Source organism: Branchiostoma floridae, chromosome 3 (genome assembly GCF_000003815.2).
Source record: "Branchiostoma floridae strain S238N-H82 chromosome 3, Bfl_VNyyK, whole genome shotgun sequence".
In the NCBI taxonomy this organism is placed as follows: domain Eukaryota; kingdom Metazoa; phylum Chordata; class Leptocardii; order Amphioxiformes; family Branchiostomatidae; genus Branchiostoma; species Branchiostoma floridae.
In genome coordinates, this window is record NC_049981.1 from 3,437,937 (window position 1) to 3,446,256 (window position 8,320).

At 41.4% G+C, this 8,320-nt stretch overlaps 1 long non-coding RNA gene across 1 annotated transcript; it reads right to left on the reverse strand.

Annotated features, from left to right (window-relative positions):
* Window positions 1-4,391: 4,391 nt before the first annotated feature.
* On the reverse strand, window positions 4,392-8,039 carry LOC118412655. The gene is made up of 3 exons (XR_004830799.1): window positions 7,896-8,039; window positions 5,444-5,519; window positions 4,392-4,570 (listed from the first exon to the last, which is right to left on the reverse strand). It is a non-coding gene; the product is annotated as an uncharacterized LOC118412655 (long non-coding RNA).
* Window positions 8,040-8,320: the final 281 nt, after the last annotated feature.

The following is an 8,320-nucleotide window of genomic DNA, read 5'->3' on the forward strand; positions in this document are numbered from 1 at the left end:
ACGGCATTGTTTGCGTAATAAATGACATGATGTTGTGCGATATTTAAAAGTTAATGTATATAAAACTATAACCTATATAGTGGTCCCATTCGACTTCATGTAAAATGTAAGCGTATGATTTGTCTTTGAAATGATGTGGAGGTTGGGGCGTTGTTACTTTAAGAGATGAAACCCTATATATTGTTTTTAAGATAAATGGTAATAAAGTCTTCTATTGGTGATTGATGAAAGAACATATTTAGCGCATGACTGATGTATAAAGTTTTATGCTGTTAGTGATTGAAAAAAATTCTTATAGCTAAGTGATTAAAGAACAGATCTCTTCCAGTAATGAAAGTTTAAGAATGTTGGCAGTCATGTGTGTGTGTATTGTATAATGTATATTGCAAGAATTTTCCTTACTTGGGGGAGGGGGGGGGGTAATTTTAGCCGGTAATTTTTTTCATTTTTGACATCAACATTCTTTCTCGTCTTCCCAGCCTGTGGTGACCCACTTGGAATGGAATCTGGTGCCATACCTGATGGCAGCATCACTGCATCCTCAGACAATGGAGACTATTACGCCCCTTATCGCGCGCGGTTAAACGCAGGATGGGCCTGGATACCCGCGGACAGCTTAGCCGGGCAGTGGTTGCAGGTAGGCACACATCTTGATAAAACGAAAAATTCGTCTTCTGTACAATACGGCCGTATTGTAAATCTCCGTTATCTAAAGTACGTTTATTACGCAACTAGGAAATCAAAAGAATTCAAGGTCCGTACAACAGAACCTTGAAAATATTTACCTGTACAAAGTTTCGGTAACTCGGTTTCCTTGCGGTCCCAAATGTCAGCAAGGAAAATGTGTTTTAATTAGATTCCAATCCGTACTACAGTATTGATTGAAATATATTGTCTTTTGCCATTATTTAGTGTTTGTGGTAATTTTAGACCCCGAAAAATATTTTGGGCCCGGCGCCCGTGCGCCTGGTATTACAACCAAATGACCTGAAATTGGACATATGCCCGCAGGACCCAGTCAACACTTTTTTGCATACATCTCTTCAAAAATTATGCATTTGGGGATTTGGGGCCATTTTGATAATAAATGTATATTTTGTCGTTAAAACCTGAAAATTGGTACGAACGAGTGTAGGGCATGTGCCCACAATACTTAAGTTTCTCTCAATGCGTTCATTGCTTAAAAATTGCTCTTGCATTGGGGAATGTTTGGCCAATTTAAACAAAAAAATGTTACGTTTTGGCTCAAAACCAAATGACCGGAAATTTGGTATGATGGCGTGCACCGGATGTAGTGTGCATCACTTGAAATTGTTGAATTGGGGGATTTTTTTGTTGACATTTTTACCAAAAATATACATTTTGTGTTCCTGTGTCACGAAGAAGCCAAATGATCTGGAATTCGGTACAGGTGTAGCTTTAGCACTTGAAAGGTAAAATGGGTCACATAGACCAGTCCATTTTTTATTGTCGTATTGGGGGTGGGGTGTTGCTTTTCTATTTCTTATTTTTCTTTTATTTGCCTTTCAGGTGGATTTAGGGGAAATAAAGCGCGTCACGGGTACCATCATTCAGGGTCGGCCTTCTAGCTTATGGGTGACGTCATACAGACTCCAGTACAGTACAGATCGGATCAGTTGGCTGACATATACTAGCAGCGACGGCTCAGACATGGTATTAAAATAATATAGATGTTCGTTTTAATTTTAAATGTCAAGATCTAACATAACACCACGAAGTGATGTAAATAATTATGCCTTTTAGACATTAAATTAAGCAGAGTAGTGCGGCATTATCTATCACGTTAAATATCTAGGGCTAAAGTTATATTTTGAGAAGACTAGTATCATAAAAAATCATCCATTTACAGGTTTTTCCAGGCAACGTAGACGCTAGCACCCCGGTCACGAATTTACTGGACAACCCTGTTGATGCCCGTTATGTGCGTTTCGTGGTCCAGTCCTGGAATAGTCAAGTCGCAATGAGGGTGGAGATTGTGGGCTGTAACACAAGTAAGTATCCACTTACATATTCTTAACATTATAGACTGAAAGTGGTGACCTGTTTTTATCCATAATCAATGTTAATTTTGAACATTTAAAAATACACATTTCTTCACGTAAGGATTGGAATAGAACGACACGTAGCTGTATTGTCTTTTATGAAACATCATCAGGGACATTTGCTTATTCTACCCAAATCATTGTGATAATTCATCAAGCCACTTTAATAAAGCCCATAGACATGTAGTTAGATACGCAGGTATATAAAAGACAAAAAAACTATTATCAATATAACTAGCCTTTTGACTGTAAAAATAATGTGTAAGGGTACTATAAATGCACTTGGCCAATACAGGAAAGGTTCGATCTAAGTTTTGTATACCGTCGATGTCATTGGTTCCATCTATTTAAACCCTCAGCTGCAGCCCCCCTCCCGGCCTGTCCACTTCTACTTGGGATGGAGTCTGGTGATATACCTGATGACAGCATCACTGCATCCTCCTTCAATCCTGGTGGTTCGGAGCCTTATTATGGGCGGCTAAACCTAGTTGCTGGTCGAACCGCCTGGCTGGCAGGGTACAGCGCAGTAGGACAGTGGTTGCAGGTAGACATACACATTAATTAAATAAAAATGGCGTTCTCTACATTACCTACTCACAAAAGTGACTATTTCCTGTCGATAAACGTCGATAACACAAGGACCTAGTGGAGCTAGTGGAACTCAAGTTCTTCCGTGACCGAGGTTTCGCAAGACAAAAAAGGGACGAAAGCTTTTCGGGGGCTGGGTTAACGTTTGAGTTTCCATTTCTCATTATCTGTTACGAAATGACATTAAATACTAACATTGATAAAAAAAACAAAATGATATAAAGTGTTTTCGGTGGAACCAAGCCTTGCTTCCGAAAATTTCCACACGCGTTGTTCAAATGTAAGCCGATTCTGTGACTTAGATTGACCATCATGGTGTTGTGTAAGCAAAGTTGCAATACCGAGCGCCGTGGATGATTAAAACACTGCAGTTAACAGAATCCAAAATAATAAAGGAAAATCCACTTTATTCCTTTTTTTTCGACGTGATAATCAGAAAACGAAGTCTGAATTTCTTTGAAAATCAAGTCATTTTGGATTGGAATGCAATATTTGAAGAGACTCAAGTCCCAGGAATATTGACTTGTGGGGGCGATTGCCCCGTACAAAGTCTGAATTGTCCAGTCATCTCGTCTTGATTTCATCAGAGTGAAGAAGACTTGGGGGGCGATCGCCCTGTCAGGACTTGGGGCGATCGCCCTGTCAGGGCTTGGGGGGCGATCGCCCTGTAGCTTTCAGGACTTGGTGGCAATCGCCCTGCCAGTACTTCGGGGCGATCGCCCTGTCAGTGCTTGGGGCGATCGCCCTGTGATCAGTACTTGGGGGGCGATTGCCCTGTCAGTGCTTGGGGGCGATCGCCCTGCCAGGGCTTGGGGGCTATCGCCCTGTCAGGATTTGGGGGCGATCGCCCTGTCAGGATTTGGGGGCGATCGCCCTGTCAGTCCTTGCAGTACCTGGGGGCGATCGCCCTGACAGGACAATCGCCCGTGGTGGGCCAGTATGGGGCGACTGCCCCTACTAGGGAAAATACAAGTACATGACAAGTAGATTTTGCACAAATATTTTGTCAACCGGTTGAATGGATCACAAAAGAACTACTCAATTGAATAAGACGTTACAGCGTAGTCATCAATCATACCTGTTTATGACACTTAGCTCCTTTAATTATAATGATCAATTTTGAACTACATCGATATCTTTCACAAGGTAGGCGTATTCCTTTCATACATACATGACAAGGTGTGTTGAAAAGCAGACAATACATATCTTACTCTTCTTGGCAATATCAAAGGATGGTAATTTTCGTAGACGCTATCAGTAAATACGTGGTGCATTTATAAGCTGTGACTATTAAAAGTGGCTGGAAAGAGAAATAGGCCAAATAGACAGATATTATGCCGGAGGAGTTAGTCCGCTAAAGGTTTACAGTTTGCCGACCTGAGCAAAATGTACTCCTATAACAGACAAACCCCTCTTGCATGTTATCCGTCTATTTGGCCGATTTCTTAACTTTCCAGCCACCCCAGGAGTAAAGGATGATAAAAGGAAACGTTAAAACAGTTTGTGTTCGTCTAACACATGAAACTAATGATTATACTCAAAACTGCGTTCTACATAAAAGTAATGGACCGTTTCTATATTTCGTTAGCTGAATCACACTTGTATTTTTAAGTCGGGGCGAGGGCCGCCAAAGGTGTCATTACCTGTTCCCTCGCCCCTTACACTTCTGTGTTGAATCTTAATAAACAAATAAACTTATAAGTTTGATGGTTCATTCGATCAGTGATTAATCCTGGTTGCAGCCAGTGCCTTGTGAATCAACTTGTTATGTTCAAATTCCATGCCCTTCGGTACGCTCTCAATTCTGGCTACATCTTGCAGCTGCTTCTTCCATCAGCGCGAGCGAAACTAGACCATACTTGCTCACTACGTATACCTCTCCTAGGCCTTTCCATCCGTGGTATTCTCTGAGCAGCAACCTGTAGCCAATGAATAAATGAATGGATGAAGAATGACACTGCATCCCACACAAAAAATAAATAGAAAGCCTAACGTAAGGCACAGACACGTGTATGCATACATTGCATATGATAGTATGACATAAATACATACATAATATACATACAACAGTGGACTACTTATATGCCAGAAGGGCTCAAATTCACAGATTGACAGCTGAGGAAAGCAGTCACAAAAGCATATCCGACAAACGGAATTAAGATATAGAGCAGGCAGGAGACATGTTCCTTAGAAACATTGGATCAAAACAGTCAAAAGAAACTGTCATTTCTCTTAATCCGGTCAGAAAGTAGAATAAGGATTTGATACATAGATGCAGGAGTAAGTGATTTCATTTTTTCTCTGATGTACAGACGGTAAATATTTGTTTAGCTACCCTATTTTCTTGACAATCTCTTGAGTAAACTGACATGTCTTAGACAACTAAGTGTTACCCGTAAACTGCAGGTTCAGAAAGATTGGAATCTGTTTTTACGGATATTAATTTATTATTCAATAAATGAAGGGATCAACAAAAGTAATGGCTTGATTTTGTTTGAAGCAACGCACATTTCACGCTGTAACAATGTAATAAAGACAATTCAAAACCTTGCATTGCTAGGCAAAGCCATATGCATGAAAAAATATATTGTGCCTTTGCACACTGTCAAACTATTACTACTATATAATACTAGCAAAGGAACAGCACGATCGCAGGAAACATTGAAATAAAGAAACAATGGATATGAATAGGTAAGAGGCTATGACAGTACATGGAATAGAGAATGGTCAAAGTCGCCTTCTATCTAGTCTATGCATAATTTTATTAACTGTGGTCTTGGTAAAGATCTTACCTCATTCCTCCCATTAGACAGCTTTCCAGACGACTTTCGCTGACTCTAAGGGATCAGAAGATGTCTCATAACGGACCTGAATAAGATTGTGGTGAGAACATGGATACAGTAAGTCCATAAAATCCGTGGCGCTTCTAACAATGTGTTTTCATAACAAGTCGCCATTTCTGTTAACTCCTAAGGTCCCATTACATCAGAAAAGAAAGAAGCGGTCTGAAACAGCCCTCCAATTGCTGATCAAACGACCTGCATGCAGAAAGTGCAAATGTTGACCGTTGACCACCGAGTGACCAATAGTAGGAAAGGAATAGTAATTGAACAGGACCTCTCAACATCAGCTCACCATAGCTCTCTTGGCACGTTAAGCTAAATAAGCCATTCTTTTTGAAAAAAAAAGTTAGGTTTGCCTTATTGGAATAATTTGTAGCAGATTGCGTAACATAGCTCAAATCCTTGCTCCTATAGTATGTAATGAAGGTAATGGCAACAATCTCGTCAAATAGATAAAAGCTCAACACACAAATGAATAAAAAATATGTCATTGTTTTGGTTCTATCCACTACACCTTAATGTACCCATATTCCCAAATGATCGGAAAACGTTGAAAACACTATAAGGCACATTAGGCGACAAAAGAACTATTTTGAATCCAAAATTAAAATCCATTCGACCTAACACTGCGATAGAGCTGTGTTGCAATTAAAAATCAGTGACCGTAGGTAACATACTCTCCGACGTAATTATGATTTATGTCGGTTGTGTTGTTTTCTGGTGTGTGACATTATGTTTTATATGAAATATAGGTACGAACATTAATTATATAGACCGATTACAATACTCAGTCGACGGTCACAGAGTAAAAATGACAGCTTGTTCCGCCAACACCACCGCTGGACTCCGAACTCCACATGACTCCACATGACGGACGCATTGGTCCCAGCGGGGGTGGTGCCACGCGGGTTGCTAAGTACGGGCGGGCACACGACTTCCAAACACATGTATCTGGAATTGGACATTAAGGTTTCTTAGATAGCCTCCATAGGAGACTCTCTGGGTCGTTTTTTTCTCGTCTTTTTCACCTTTTAGGCTCAAAAAAGTGACTTTTGCTGGACGTTAGCTAGCTAACATTTCTTTGAACCAGGTCGCTTGTGTATAGCGACTCACAAATTGAAAACGGTCAGCAAAAGTATTTTATGAAACGAGAAGAAAAAGATAGCAGGCTAGATTTCGCGGGTATTCTCTTTGCAATTCACGAGAAATACATCGGTCTACTGCATACAAAACTCACATAGAGTTATACCAACACCATGTGAAGGTCCGTTAGGCCCAGAACGGAATCGATCATGGCCAAGTAGGGGAACCGTACGCGTGGGAAAGCTTAACTTCTTTTATCCAAGCAGAGGTTAGGTTCCGGATCCTTTTTTTTTTACGTTTCTATGGCTTAGGCATTTTCCCGGGCTTTCCATTATGTACTGTTCCTTTCTTTATGCCTCGCGGCCTAGGCCGGGAGACATCAGAAAGCCCGATGAAAATGACTAAACAAACGTCAAAAAGCAGCCGGAGTCTTATCTGTCTAACCTCTGCTTGGAGAGGAGACTTGTTTATACTAGGCGATAGCTAAATCTTTCAATTTCTTTAATCTCCAAGCAGATCCTACGGTGCCATAAGATAGTATCAAAGCTGGCCAAGGAGTATAGCCGGTCAAAGGGAGTCAAACGGGCACCGGAAACCGAATGGATGCAGATCCTACGGTGGGTTTGATACTATATTACGCCACCGTGGATCTGCTTGGAGATTACAATTTCTTGGCAGGCGAGAAGATGACTCAGCCAGGCATCCTAGCCACGTGACCCGTGACTGGTACATACAGTACCAACGGGACGTCCCTCGAGCCCTGTGCTAAACCTGGTCGTATCGACACCAGACCAGGATTGAAAATTCAAGTAAATTGCCATGTGCTTGAATCGTGATTTATTTCAGGATCTTTCAGAACGACGTAGCTTAAACGAAAACTATATCGTTAATGAAGAGTCGCCTTAACCAACTATTGTGCTAGATCTATTACTAGATTTTATCTGTGGTACCAAAACACTTCCAGATGCCCGCGTATATAATATTTTATAGAGGTATCTGAAGTTAGATTACGTAATTTACAAGTCAAGATTCCACAAGCAAATGGAATCATACCCCGCACTCTACAACTACAAAGTACAAGAAAACCCACAATGACCAACAGCGACAATCAACTGATGAGAGACCGTCTATAAAACAAGAAGCTCCTACATGCCTTGTAAGATCTTGTAGAGATCTACGGCTACTCAAATCGACAAGCCCCCCTCCCGCCTAACAATAACAGTATCGTCTCCCCAAAGAACAGGTCCCCAAGTGTTATACTTCGAGTGGTACACTTCGAGTGGTACACTGTATCATTTCAGAATGAAGTTCTACATACCAAAGAACATTGGGGAGCTATCCAGTCGGAAAGGCAGGTGTGTACCGCGGTCTGTTGTCATTTTCCGTAAACGAGGCGCCCGCTCTTCCACGTTGATCGATCATTTCACCATATTTGTTACAGCCACGTGAAAGTCTGTCCGTTCAAGGGCCATCCTTTGTCCGCGTTGCCAGGATGTAACTCACGAAGAGACTGCAGAATGTCACGAAATAAGTTTAACTCGAATCAACATAACTGTTTTGACTGTGAGAAAGGTAGTGGACCCCACACAGGACAATCTTTATATCTGGACTGTTCCACTATCCCCCAGTTCGACACCCCGTCGATGACCCCGTTATGACCCTGGCCTGACTTACAAGACTTTATTCTTCAAGCAGATGTTGGGTAGAAGTGGTGGTCGGGATTTCGCAGGCTGCGGCTTCTAC